Raw genomic sequence first — 15463 nt, forward strand, 5'->3', positions numbered from 1 at the left:
TTTGTTTGTTTCTGGGGTTGCTATTGAGAAACCTGGTGCTATTTTGACCCTTGTTCTTTTCTAAGTGACGTGCTTTACTCACCAGACACTTGTAGGAGCTTCTCATTATCCCTGGTGTCTGGAATTTCATCACAGAGAGTCTCGGGCTGTTTATCATTTATTGTGCATTTTTCAATCTGGAGATTGATATCTTTCAGTTCTGGGCATTTTTTTTTACCTTCCGCCCAACTGAGTTTTCTCTGCTGTCTCAGGAATTCCTATTAGTCAGATAAAAGGCCTTGTTCTCTTTTTCATGAAGTTTCCTTGACTTCGTCTTCCGATACCTCTGCTCCGACTACTGCCATGCTGGGAACAGGGCAGCAGAGGGGGACCAGGGACTCTACCGGTCAGTATCGGGACGTTCATCTGATTCCTTCTCTCTTCACACTTTTCCTCTCCTGGGTCTGTTGCCCTCCCATCTGAGTCTCTCCAGTTCACATTTTCCAAAGAACAAGCCTCCAGTCTCTTACGGAGGGTGACAGGGAGGAGGAGGTGCCTGGCTGTTGCAGGAAGGGGAGGGGGTGCTTTGGGGGGGTGACATTACAGTCTCTCCTGGGGTTTCAGTTCTGTCACTTGCAGACAGAGGTTCCCGACTAATGGTTATGACCAGGAAGAAAATCAACAACAACAAAAAATTTTAAGATTTTATCCAACTTGAAATGACTGGTTTTTTAAAAGAAAACCCTGAAATTAAAAATGCTTCTCTGCCTCAGCTATCTTCCTACTCCATGTGCTACAGCCTGACCCGGTGCAAAAAAGCCCTAGGTTAGCACTTTGGTCCGGTTTGTAATTGGAGAAATCAGGGTGGGGCTATATAAGTTCATATATTAAATCCTTGCCAGGACCCCAGGAGCCTCAGACCTGCATCCAGAAAGTCCACTTGCAGGTCTGTCCAGAGGGCAATAACTGACCCCATGGACACCCTTCGGGGTGCCCTGGAGAGGTTTCGATTCGGGGGCCTGACAAGCCTGGCAGATCCTTGGTGGCGAATCCGTGTTAACATCTTGAAGGCGGCCTAGCTTTGTTCAATTATCACGTGCAGAAAGCCTGCAGCTTGCAGGCGCCGCTTGTCAGCTGGGGTTGCTGGTGGCCGGGAGCAGATCGTTAAGCCCGCCACGGAGCAACCTCCCAGCAGCCTCACAGCCTCCAGCGTGGTGTATATCTTCCTATTTCACTTGGATTTGCTCCTAATGATTGAACTATAGATTATTAATGCTGCGAGCCTCCGAGATCCCAGCGTGACTGTGCTGGGCTCTATTCTGCCCTCAGAGCCTTCGGCACGTATCCTGGCCTGGCAGACAGTGCTCCGGCAGCTGTCGGAGCCGCTGGGGCCAAGACAGGACCGTGGGATGCAAACAGCGGCTCCTATTAGCATCTGCGGGTGTGTCGCTGGTGGCATTTGGAGTTCTCTTCTCCCCAAATTACCAGATAGAGGGAATAATAAGTCACAAAACCCAGCTCGGAGTTTGCTGGGTAGGTGACAAAAAGTGTCTTTGGAGAGAAGGAACTTGGGGCTATGCCATCTGTCACTCTGCAAGGGATTCTGGGTGGGTGCCAGGTTCGGGGATGCACAGGGCCTGAGGCAGGGCGACCCCAGGGCAGCCAACAGCCCCGCCTGAAGCAGAAGTGCAGCAAAGAGAGTGTTTGTGCCGTGACCTCCAGGACAGGCTCTGAGCCAAATACTTCCTGCAGGTCGTCTCGTTTAGTCTTCACAGCAAGCCCTGGAAGCTGGTATAAGCCCCATTTACAGGTAAGGGAAACGAAGCTTACAGGAACAGAATTACCTGCCTAAGACAACACTGGTAAGTGAGGTCTGAGGGACTCCCAGGTGTGTTTTCTGAGATGTGCACTCTCCTTTTCACACCTTATCACCACCGAGTGAGAACCAAGTTCCCGATAAGGAACTTGAGGCTGGTATAATGTCAGAAGTAGAGGTCAAACCCAGGACAAGCTGACATGGAGGTCGTTCCTATGGTGGCTGAATGGGAGTGCCTGGGGGGTACCATGTGCCTTGTGCAGCACAGCGGGCAGCTGTTGGAAGCCGCAAAATACCCTCTGCCTTTGTGGGGAGATAAAGCAGCACCAAACTTGGGATGTAAATCTGGCCTAGCTCAGGCTGTCATAACAAAATACCCCAGACTGGGCGGCTTAAATAATAGACATTTATTCACACAGTTCTGGAGGCTGCAAGTCCAAGATCAGAGTGCCAGTATGGTCAGTTTCTGGTGAGGACTCTCTTCCTGGCTTGTAGGCGGCTGCCTTCTCACTGTGTCCTCAGATGGAGGAGAGAAACAGAGATGTCCCTCTCTCTCTTCCTGTTCTTATAAGGCTACAGTCCTACAGGATTAGGGCCCCACTTTTGTGACCTCATTTTACCTTAATTACCTCCTAAAGACCCTATCTCCAGATATAGTCACACTGGGGATTAGTGATTCAACATATGAATTCTGGGGTCATGGTGGTGTTATCAATTGAGAGAACAAACCAATAGAGGAGTTAAACAGGGTAATGGGATAGAAAATGACTCAGATGTTGGTTGGGGGTAGGTAGGGTAATCTATGTAATATAAGGGGATGTTATGCTATGTATTAGGCTGGAGATGTTATATAATATGTAATAAACTTGTTCTCAAATTTGAAAAAAATTTCAGTATTTTAAAGATGTTAGTCCACTGACTTCTCACTTGCATTGTTTCTGATGAGGAATCTGTTGTCATTCTTATCTTTATTCCTCTGAAAACAATGTTTTCTCTTGTTCCTTCTTGACGTTCTCTTTATCACTGGTTTTGAGCAGTCTGCTTATGATATGCCTTGGTGTAATTTTTTCTTTTTTTATTGTACAATAGTATATGTTACAGGTATACAATATAGTGATTCACAATTTTTAAAGCTTATACTCTATTTATAGTTATTATAAAATATTGGCTATATCCCTGTGTTGTACAATATATCCTTGTAGCTTATTTTATACTTAGTAGTTTGTACCTCTTACTCTCCTATCCCTATATTGCTCCCCCTTCCCTCCCCCTACTGGTAAACACTAGTTTGTTCTCTATATCTGTGAGTCTGTTTCTTTTTTGTTATATTCACTAGTTTTGTTTTTTTTACATTACACATATAAGTGACATCATATAGTATTTGTCTTTCTCTGACTTATTTCACTTAGCATAATGCCCTCCAAGTTCATCCATGTTGTTACAAATGGCAAAAGTTCATTCTTTTTTATGGCTGAGTAGTATTCCATTGTATATATCTATATATCACATCTTCTTTATCCATTCATCTGTTGATGGATACTCAGGTTGCTTCCATGTCTTGGTAATTGTAAATAATGCTGCTTTGAACATTGGGGTACATGTATCTTTTTGAATTAGTGGGTTTTTAAAAAATTTATTTATTTGGCTTCTCTGGGTCTTAGTTGCAGCACGTGAGATCTTTAGTTGCAGCATGTGGGATCTTCAGTTGTGGCGAACTCTTAGTTGTAGTATGTGGGATCTAGTTCCCTGACCAGGGATTGAACCCAGGGCCCCTGCACTGGGAGCATGGAATCTTTGCCACTGGACCAGCAGGGAAGTCCCTTGAATTAGTGTTTTTGTTTCTTTCAGATATATATCCAGGAATGGAAATGCTGGGTCATATGGTGGTTCTATTTTTAGCTTTTTGAGAAACCTCCATACTGATTTCCTCTTCATGTTTTTGATGCTTGACATTCACTGAGCTTCTTGGATCTGTGGGTTTATGGTTTACATCAAATTTGGAAAAAAAACTGGTCATTATTTCTTTAGGCTGCTTGAAGTTGCCTCGTAGCTGACACTCTGCTCGTTGCTTTAAATTCTTTTTTTTCTCTTTGTGTTTCATTTTGGGTAGTTTCAACTAGTATGCCTTCAAATTCACTAATCTTTTCTTCAGCAAGGTCTAATCTTCCATTAATCCCATCCAGTGTATTTTTTCATCTCAGACATTGTAGTTTCCATCTCTAGAAGTTTTATCTGGGTCTTTCATATACCTTCTACATCTCTACTTAACTTTTTGATCATGTGGAATACAGTTATAATAACTGTTTCAATATGCTTGTCTGCTAATTCTAACAACTGTGTCAGTTCTAGGTTGGTTTCAATTGACTGATTCTTCTCCTCATTATGGGTTGTATTTTCCTGAGTCTTTGGATGCATGTTCATTTTTCTCACCACTGAGGGGAGACCATAAGGGTATACTCTACCCACTGATGAATCTTGAGGTTCTCCAGGCTGGCTGGTGGAAATACACACTGTTCCCAGCCCTGTGTGAGTGCCAGGAAATATAACCTCTAATCCTTTGAGTGATTCTTTCCCAGACTTGTGGGGTTTCCCCTCCTGCATGCACTGATCAGTACTAGACTGAATTTTCAAGGGGCACCTCCTGCTGATCCCCACGCTCCTCTCTCTGAGCAACGACCTCCTCTCCAGTTCCTTGTCCTGAGAACACTAGCTGCCTTGGCCTCTGCAGACTCACAGTTCCAGTCCTCAACTCAGGGAGTCTGCTGGGTTCCTGTCCCTTTGCCACGGCTTGGAAATTCTAAGGCAGCAAGCTGGAGTAATTTCAGGGTTCACCTTATTTCTTTCCAGACTCTCAGAGGTCACTGTCCTTCATTGTCTTATGTCCAATATTTATTTTTAAATGTTTTTTGACATTTTCTAAAGTTTTTTAGTTATTTCAGGTGAGAGGATATATCTACTCCCCAAACAACTTTTTAAAAAATGTAATATCTGCTCCTAGGATGTTGGATAAGGGTTTGTCAACCTGTAAATTAGGACAAAGTTCATCTTTATTGATAACAGATGTAAATTCAAATTTCAAGTGTTCTTCTTGATGGTTTTGCATTTGGGGGTGGTGGTGCTGATTTCTGGTCAGATTTGATTAGTTAGTTATGGGAGATATTACAGACTAGTTCATCCAGCTGCATTCCAGACCCCTGGTAGCATGACTTACCCAAAATACCAGGTAGGAAAGGGAAAGACTACATTTTCCAGGCAGTGGAAATGTGGGTTCTACCTGGGACTGAGTCTCTGGTGTAGGTTCTACAGGAGACCAAGCATCCTCCAAAGAGACACCCTCATGGAGGACCTGGAAGGTGGGCATGAGTACCATGAGGCGGAGACCGTGTTTCCACTGTTTTTCTTCCTTTGCTGGCAAGCCTGGTCCTGGTAGCGTTTGGTGTTGGCTGTACCAGAATCCCATGGGCAGTGAGAGGCAGGGCTTAGGGGACCCATTCTGCTGGTGTGGACTGTGGCAGAGAAGGTGTGGTTGTGGAGCTGGCAGTTTCCTGACCCCACACATTCCTCACTGTGGCAGAGGTTGGCCAGGTCTGTAGAGCTGCTTTCTGAATCTTCCCTGGAAGCCAGTTTAAAGCCTGCTCCTCCAGCCCATTCAAGGAATTTTATAAACCACCTATCACTGGCAGTACGTCACGTTCTGTTTGAACTAGCCAGAGAGGATTCTGTTGTCTGCAACTGAACCCTGACTGAGGATTCATCGTTGTGCTTATTCATAATATGGCTGGTAAAGATCCTGTCTGAGGACTTGGAGACAGGTCAGCTCTGCCTTTTCCTGGTTTATGCATGCATGCTTTCCCAGGATTTTCAATCTGTGGATTCTTTGGAGGAGTCCTTTAAATGATCTTGCCCATGCTGTGGAGGTTAGTTTAGTTAAAACCAGATCATTATTTATAAATCCACAAAACCAGACACACAAAAACTGCAGTAATTCCAAGTTCACTAATAAGGTTGACCCCTCTAAGCTGTGACATCCCCCTGTAACACTCTATGTGTTGAGTCCATGTAGAACACACATCTGTCTTTCATCTGGCCCAAGAGGGTGCCAGTATTTGTGCTTCAAGTACGAATAAAGCCTGATTGCTCTCCTTTTTTCTTAAAATAAAAATACAAACAGAAGTTCTAATGTTTTCCTCCTCCACATGTGAATCATCCTGGTCATCCCCTGAGGTATTTTGTCAGAGAAGCAAAATTATTCTCATGTTCCTAGCAGGTGCTTTCTCTAAATGATGTCACTGCACAATGGGAAATGTGCTCCTCTGGTCCTGTAGGAAGGGAACTGGACTCGGAGGCAGGGGACTCTGATTCTTATGTTCCTGATGCCACCCTCGTGGCTGTGAGCCATGGCCAGCCCTGCCGTTTTGGTTTTCTCATCTCCGAGGTGAGTGTGCTGGACCGCAGTTAAGGTCCTTCCTAGCACCTGGTCACAGGAGAGGGTCTGTGGACCGTCCACGAGCTTGTTGCAGGTCTTAATTCTGGGAGCCGATAGCAGTGACCCTTCAACTCTTCTCATCTCGTATAGCTCAGTCATCTGAAATAGGTTCTGGGTAGTGGGATTAGGTATGGACTTTGTATTCTACTTAGCTTTTAAAATATTTTTCTAAATTTTATATAACAAACATGTATTGATTTTGTAATGGAAAATGCTAAAGAGTAAAAAAATGTACAAAATAATCCTCAAAAAGAAACATATAAAGATCCAGGCCTAGGGGGAGGGGGATGAGAGCATCGTGTGCGTGATGCTCCACTCTGCCCAGGTGGCTTTGGAGCATCTTTTTGCGTTATTGGGCCATAAAAAATGTAGGCAGGCAGGCCAGTTTCTTCTCATGGTTCAGTAGACTGAAAACAGGATTTCTGAAATGTGTTTATGTTGATAATTCCAATAACAATAGAACAATTCTGTTGTTTCTTGGAACTTGGTAAAGAGACATTTATATTAAAGCAACTTGGTAGCCTTGGAGATAACCATTGGCTCATCAGCTATTATTTCAGACTCATAAATAATACCTTTGACTCACAGGCCTCCAGGTGAAAAGGAGGAAGAAAATCTATAAAGGACTTTAGTTCCTGCAGCAAAAGTTTGAAAAGATGCTCAGAGGGCCAGAAGTCAGTTCTGAACATACCAGTCAGATCTGCTGAGCCCCAGATCAAGACCTCGGGTCTGACAAGGGCTAGAATGTTAGTAACTGAGGCTGCTGAGGATAACTGGTGAGGAAGTGCGGGCTGGCTGGGGTGGGGTCAGCTGAACTGTACACAAGGAAGCCCCTAGTGTGACCAAGGGCCCCAGGGAGCTCGACTGCCCCGCCCCTTCTTGCTCCCCCCTCTGTCCACCCTTGGCATGTGATTTGGGGAGAATCTCCTTTCCAGTTGACCCCACAAAAGCAGGTATAGAGAGGAATCACATCCTCCTTCTCCCCGCCGGGGCTTTCACTGAGCACCCATCTCTGAGCTACCACATCTGCAAGTCAGGGATTCAGAACCAAATGGGCCTGGTGATTAGCATTTTAGGAAATGATTGTCCAGAGATGCTCTGCCCTACACCACTCATTACCACGCCCACGAATGTGACTGGCCTACACCACCACGGTCCCGTAGAACTTTCTGCCATGATGGATGTCATCTATTCTGTGCTATCCAATATGGTAGCCACTAGCCACGTGTGGCTGTTGAGTACACAAGCCATGGCAAGTGTGACCAAGGAGCTGAGCTTTTAATTTTTTTTAATCCTAATTAAAACTTAAAAGTCACACCTGGCAATTGGCTGTCATATTGGACAGTGCAGATCTAAGGTGTCGGTAACTCTTCACAATGCGTGAAACAATTTTCCGAAGCAATTTTTAAAACTATATGATATTAGATTCTAGATGTACTTTATAACTCAAACAGCTCATAATTCCAAATTTTAGATGCTATTCAGAGCCTACGTGGTTGCTTTTGGTGGCAGTGTCTTGAAATGAAATCGTCTTTAAGTGTTGCTTATACAGAAACGTGTGACCCATTCCTTTGCTCTTAGCGCCCTGGGAGGTACAGTCTTCATACATCACTAACTCTGAATAAAGCACCTGATTTCGCACATATTTAATTCTTGATAACGACCTCTCCCCAGGTTTTTTTTTTCCTCAGAGCGTGACTCTGAAAAAAAAAAAAAGCACGTGAAATTTCATGAGTACCTCTAATAAGGCAATTTTTAAAACAGGACATAGCAAGCACATATATAAATGCAATTTTAAAACATTTGCTTACTTGATTTTAAAAGAAGCACCGTATTTCCTTAAATTTGCATTAACTTGGGAGGGAGAAGGAAAACTGTGTAAAAGGCTGAGAGTCTGCCTCTCCATGAAGGCTAGTATGGACTTAGAGGGAACGTGAACACTTGAGCTAAAGTAATGACGAAACTTGGCGCTTGTACATTACTTTACGTCTTTTAAATACTTCCACACCATCATCTGCTTTTATCCTGTGATGTGGGCAGTTTGATCGTTGGTGATATCTCCACTTCAGAAATGAGGAAGAGGATGCTCAGTGAGATTAAATGTCTTGCCCAAGTTTGCAAGGCTAATAAACAACAGCGCAGAAATTGAACCCGTCTCAGTCTAGCGTCCTTTCTAGGAAGGAGAAGTAAGGATTCACTCTTACACACTGTTGGGTTTTCACACCAAATTACCTTAGGATATATACCACGAGTGTACGGGCAAGCGTGACAGGAACATGGCTGGTTCGGCAGCTGTGGAGATGGGGGGCCATCTAGAGCTCACAGATGGCAGAGGTGGTTTCGCCATGAAGTGTTTGTTTATTTTTATACAGCTAGGTGAAAAGTTTGAACTTTTTCATAATATTGTAGATGTGGTCCAACAGACGCATATGTGAGTTACGTGTCCCACATCACGTGAACTGTCCCGCGTACGGGTCACACTGCAGCACGGTGTCGAGGATGCTGGATCCCTGCGCTGCAGGCATCTCCCCCAGGTACTAAGATGTGATTTAAATATCCCTGTTTCCCTTCAGATTCTGAAAGCAATCGTTTTCTTTTATAGTAGGGAGACTGTCAAGCTCCTCCGTTTCAGGAGATGGTGATGCCTGCTCAGAGGCGGTGACATAAGGACACGGGCATTCACATGGAACCAGACGGGTGAAGATACGTGTGTTCCCGTCCCTCATCCTTCACTTTATTTATTTTTAAAAGTAATTTATTTACTTATTTATTTCCGGCTGCATTGGGTCTTTGTTGCTGTGCAGGCTTTCTCTAGTTGCGGTGAGCAGAGGCTACTGTTCGCTGTGGTGCGCAGGCTTCTCATTGCGGTGGCTTCTCTTGTTGCAGAGCACGGGCTCTAGGCATGTTGGCTTCAGTAGTTGTGGCACGTGGGCTCAGCAGTTGTGGCTCGCAGGCTCTAGAGTACAGGCTCAGTAGTTGTGGCTCACGGGCTTTGTTGCTCCGTGGCATGTGGGATCTTCCCAGACCAGGGCTTGAACCCATGTCCCCTGCATTGGCAGGTGGATTCTTAACCACTGCACCATCAGGGAAGCCCATCCTTCACTTTAGACTGATGGGAATGGGCACTGCATGTGCTTGATGAGTCTTTACACATTCTCGTTAGTAAAAGCCTTTAACGTTGAAATGAATCGTGGCTGTGAGATGGGATACGCACTTTTCTTTCACTCACTTACGGGCACTGTCCTCAAGGCAAAGATTCTTACTAACACGAATGAGACTGAGGCACTTGAAATAAGAAAATGTACCTTCCAGATACCTCAAAACCATAAAAAAATCTCAATCCAGGTCTTTCTGACAAATGTTGAGATAATATGCCAAACTATAATTTCATGACGAATGAGGCAAATTATTGGAACACATTGGATAAGAGATGAAAAAGAAAAGCTCCAGACTCAAAGCACTGCTCCAGGATCATTACCTTAACATTCAGCCCTGACCGTGTGCACGCCTGCATTTGTTTTTCCTGCATGTTATCATCTTGGGATGAATGTCTGAAGGGACACGTTCTGGCCGTGACTTCAGGACTGCTTAAAACAATCTTGCCCTTCATCTCAGGAAAGGATAATGCCACACAATGGCACCGTGGGAAGGAGGAAGATGACATATACTAGAAAAAAAGAATCCTAGTCTTTTAGTCAGAGCACTATTACAAATAAAACTGGACATAGGTTGTGTTAAATGGAATTTGGCCCCTTCATTGGTCTATACTTTGAGACCTAAGGCTGACCGTCTCAGTAATGAGGGATGTTCCAAAATATGGGTTCAGCCTCACACGCAATGTGATTGTATGAGAAAACCAGTGGGCGAGGAGATGCCTCTTGGAACAAGGAGGCCAGGGAATGACCAGTGAGGAGCCCCAGGTGAAAGTGTGTGAACATGCACAAGGGTGGAGAAATAGAGTTAAATAATGGGGAAGCAAAATGAAGAGGATGGATTTTTAAAAAGATGTATCTATTTATTTACTTATTTGGCTGCGCCAGGTCTTAGTCGTGGCACGAGGGATCTTCATTGTGGCATGTGGGATCTTTAGTTGTGGCATGCAGGATCTAGTCCCCCGAACAAGGATCGAAATTGGGCCCCCTGCATTGGGAGCATGGAGTCTTAACCACTGGACCACCAGGGAAGTCCCAAGAGGGTGGATTTTGATTTTAGCAAATCACTTGAAAAAGGATTCTTTATAAGGCTATGAAATGGAATTGGCATTATCTGAAATGAAAGATGGACAGGAACACTGATCTAAAGGGTCTCCAGAAAGGCAGGTGGATGACTCAGTAAGCAGCCAACAGGGCAAGTTGCATCTTGGGAGAACTATTATCCAACAAATTTTAGGTATGCACCAAAAAATTGACAAGTTGGAGTGGGCAGCCATAGTTGAATAAAATTTTGATAAGTCTGGAAAAATGGGCACCTAGTATTTAGTGTGTGATATCCTACCGGGCATAGCACAAGGCCACTGACTACAGGGGAACTGAAAAACACGTAACTCATGATTAAATGATTCCAATTGAGTCTAATAAGGGAATTAGGAGGCTGCGCGGGCTGGCAGCGTCCTACTTGGCTTCTCTGAAGACAGAGATGGCGCACGGCAGCTTTCCTGAGGGAGTCACTCCTTGGGCTTCGTGGTTCAAAAAGGTAACGGCAGCCTTTTAAAGGGCCTGCTCAAATCCCATTTAGAACACTGTGCACAGCAGCACTTAGCCATTAAAAATAGGCATCCGAGCATTTGGGAAGCATGGAGGGGGACGCGGCGCTCGCAGGAGGAGAGGGCCGGGCGAGGGCAGCCGTGAGAGCTGAGCACGTTCAGATGTGAGAAGAGGTGATTTCAATCAAGGTTTATGAGTATCTGATGGGCTCACACAAAGAAGCCGGGGCAAGACCTATTCACGCCGTGAGGATAAAGGATGCTACAGACTGTTAATTAAGACCATGGTGCGGGGGAAGTCGGTAGGCAGGAGCTTTTCTTTGCAGGGCCACCGCTAAGCGGCGTACATGAAGATGAGGAAGAGGTAAGGAAGCAGGGAGGACACGGGACGGGCCTTGTTAGAGCCCCGTGATGGGGACTTCGCAGGGCCCCGCCTCCGCACCCCCCCTTCCTCTCCACGCACGGTTCCCATCTCCGACTTCCTGGCACCCCCGTGGAAGCTGCTTCTGCCCCAGTGTCTGAGGGCGAAGCAGCCCAGCAGGTGGAGGGAAGGAGCGGCTCCTTCTAGACATCGTCAGAGGGGCTGGGAGGGAACTGCAGGGGCTGTGACAGGCGTGTGCACGCGTGCGTGGGACACTGCAGGGCACCGGTGCTCCGAGGGGAAGACTGCGGAAAAGTCCATTCTGTAACACATTTGTTATGTGACTTTCAAATGCCGGTTGGTTCAGAAAGGAACAGGGACTCCATTCTTTTTCCAAAGTGATAAATCCATCAACCCATCAATTTATTTCACTCTCTTTCACACACACTAACAGACACACTCACACACAAAGGCACACACGTTCATAGGCACACACTCACACGCACGCACACACACAGTCACCAGTGGTGAATTTATTCTCTCCATCACCAGTGGTTTGCACTGGAGCGCCAAGGGGAAGACAAAGGATGAAACAGAGGTAGAATCCAAGCCAGCCTGGCTCCAGACCCTCAGCGGCACTGCTGTCCTGTGACAGCTGTCGGCCTGGGTATCACAGCGGCTGACTGCTCGGCAGCCACCACGTGTCCCCAAATGGCTCCAAGTGAGCCTGTCCACAGGCAGCCAGAGCCATGGCTGGTGAGGCCTTGGCTGCTACAGCGTCTGCCTGCATGGCTGCCACAATTCCCACTGGGGCCACCAGCACCTCCGCTGTCCTGGCCCTTGATGGGGTGAGAATAGATTGAGGGAAGTGGAGAGAAAGGATCCAGAGGGTTTCTTTGAACCCGGAGAGGAACTTGACCTTGAGGTCACATCTGTGTTGCAGAAGACAGAGCGGCTGGTTAACGGTCAGCCCTCCCAGCCTGGAGGAAGGTACCCCCAGACGCAACAGATGGAAATGCGCCCAGATTTGAACAAGAGATGTTGCTGGTGCTGCCGAGGTCAGGGAAACAATCGGTAATCATATCTCGGCCAAAATCAGCTAAACCATTCACCCTGCCTGCTTGGAAAGAGCCTTGCCAGTTGGTCTGACAACAGACAGGGCAAGCAGTGCTGGGCCAAGAGTCAGCACGGGCCCTGGCAGCATTTCGTGGCACTTGAAAAGAACGTGGCCGCAGCTGCTCGTGCGCTAACAGGCATCCGGGAGGGACGGACGGGGCCTGGCGGCGCCCTGGGTACCACACTAGAACATGATCAGCCACCATCCCCCTGTCCCCTTTCTTACAGATGTCAGTTGGCACGTCCTAATAGCCAGTGTTGTCCCATTTTGCCATCCCAAATATTCACTCCTAGCAAATCAAATTCACTTTTAAATTTATTACTGTCCTCAGCTAACAGCTGTGCCCAGACCCGTGGTCTCGAGCTCACAAAGTCTGTCTCTTTCAGCATCTCTTCTTCTCAGGGAAAACAAACTGAATTTGGTCAAATGTGAAAACATTTTCTTTTCAGAGAAGACTCTTAATATATAGCTCCCATAAAAATGTTCTTTGACGAACAACTGATTCCCCTCTAACTCAAATATTTTGCGTAAGATTGAGAGCAACAATAAAATCCTACCCACAAGCTGAGGAACAAATGAATTCACTTTCTAAATACTTGTATTTTTCTTTATTTTAAATAAATAAATTGGAGTCATGTCTACAAAGATCTGAGGAGGGGAAGCCTATGATTAAGGAATTTGGTACTTTATCAAAACGTAGTTTATGATGGGAAACATATAGGAAGATATCCTCACACATAAAAGGTTTCAAAAGTTAAGTACTCTTTCTGGGAAAAAATAAAAATCCGTGCATGATAAAAATGCTTAGCAAGCCAGTAATAAAAAAAAACTTCCTTATCCTGATAAAGGATGTCTACAAAAATATGTATGGTAAACGTCACACACTTAATGTTGAACGAATTCACTTTAAAATTAAGAATGAGGCCACGGTGTCATCCCTCACTACTTCTATCCCAAATTTTACCACAAATCTTAGCCAGTGAAGTAAGACAGGAAAAAGAAATAAAAGTTACAAAGATTTAAAAAGAAGAAACAAACAAAACTGTCATTATTTGCAGATGATATAATTTTTTTTGCGTGGAAAATCTAAAAGAATCTACAGGTAAATTATTTGAATGAATGAGGGAGTTTAGCAAATTTGCAGAATTCAAAACCATAAAAAAGCGCATTTCTATACACTATATAGAAGCAATCAGTAAGAAAATGATATTTATAACAGCAATAAAAATATAAAGAACTTTGGATCATATCAAACAAAAATTAAGCAAGCCATTGATGGAGAAAATGATAAATCTTTATCGAAAGATATTAAACAGACCCACATAAATCAAGATCTACACAGTTGACCCTTGAACAATTGTGGTTTGAACTGCGTGGGTCCACTTACACACAAATTTTTTTCAATAGTAAATTCTATAGTGCTACACGATCCATGCTTGGTTGATTGGCCCTTAGTTGAATCTGAGGATGTGGAACCACAGACACAGAGGGCAGAAGGTGAGTTATACTCAGACTTTCAACTTTTGACTATATTGACACTATAGTTCAAGGGTAAACTAGTATGTTATGATACTAAAATTAATATCAAAGATGTCAACTCTTACGTAATTGATCTAAGGTTTAATGTATTTCCTATCAAATCCAGTGGGGCTTTTCATGGAGCGTCACAAGTTTACTGTCAAACTATTAGAAGAGCAAAGGGACAAAAATATCCAAGACATCCGGAAAAAGACAGATGACTTTAAAAATGAAGAATATCTGTTAACTGACACCATAAAGAAAGTGAAAAGACAAGCCTCAGAATGGAAGAAGACATATGAAGGAAATGTAAACAACCAAGTTTGTATCCAGAATATACAAACAATTCCTGTGAGTTAGTAAGAGAAGACGACACCCGCCCCCCAAAAAGGGACAAATGTCATAAACAGGCATTTCCCCAGAAACTACCATGAATGGCCCACAAACAAATGAAAAGGCACTAAACTGCATTAGAAATCAGGAAAGGGAACACTGAAACCCTGGGTAGACCCCTTTCCACACCACCAGGGTGGCCAAATGTTCAAGCTGAACAGTGCCGAGGACTGCCAGGGCTGCGGAGGGCTCTCACGGCTGGCTGGAGGGAGGGTAACAGACACCACTACCGTGGGGAACATTTGGGCATCACCTAGTACACCCGAGAGAAATTCCTGCACAGGAGGTGTGCCCACGATGCCAATGGCACCAAACTGGAACAATATGAACATCAATCAACAGGAAAATGGACGGATGAGCTGTGACACAGTTATCTTATACACGGAATACCATACAGCAGGGAAAACACACAAACTCCAGCTACACGCATTGCCATGAGCAGGCTCGCAAACAGGGCCCCAAACAGAGTGCTGACTTTCTCCAGGGGCCACAGAACTGATTCAAAAGTAAGCAGAACAAACCAGTACATCATTTAGGAAACCATATACTGTACGTGGCACACCTTTGAAACAAGGGTTGGCCTGGTACCTGTTTCAGTACAAAGTTTTACTGGCATGCAACCACGCCCCTTTGTTTATGGATCGTCCGTTGCGGCTTTCACAGCACAGTGGCAGACTTTAGTACACGTGACAGAAGTCGTGTGGTCCCCAAGGTATTTACCATCCAAACCTTTACAGGGAAAGTTTGCTGATCCCTCCTTTACAGGAAAGAAAGGGAATGATTAACCTAAACTGCAGGGTAGTGGTGACCTCCAAGCAGACGGAGGGGGTGTGATCAGACAGGGGCTTTGAAGTAAGGCACATAGATTTCCAGTACTACTATCCTTTAAAGTGTACGTACATGTTTTATTTATTTGTTTTGTTTCTATGATGTAGTCTACAATTTAAAAGCGTTTTTAAGAGGGAAGAGAGATTGCTTCTGACAGTCCCCCCGCCCTGGGTACTGAGGACCCTGAATTCTATGATTTACGTCCTATGTCTCTATTTGTCACCATCTTGTTTTGTGGATCGAAGGAAACTCTCTTAACCTTT

At 44.9% G+C, this 15463-nt stretch overlaps 1 protein-coding gene across 1 annotated transcript in view; it reads right to left on the reverse strand.

Moving 5' to 3' along the window:
* Positions 1 to 15463, reverse strand: part of CFAP61 (cilia and flagella associated protein 61) — a gene marked incomplete at both ends in the record, with an annotated part of 251873 nt that overhangs the window by 30469 nt on the left and 205941 nt on the right. The gene's annotated exons all lie outside the window — the stretch shown is intronic.

This window comes from Hyperoodon ampullatus, assembly GCF_949752795.1.
Source record: "Hyperoodon ampullatus genome assembly, chromosome: 14".
Classification (NCBI taxonomy): Eukaryota; Metazoa; Chordata; class Mammalia; order Artiodactyla; family Ziphiidae; genus Hyperoodon; species Hyperoodon ampullatus.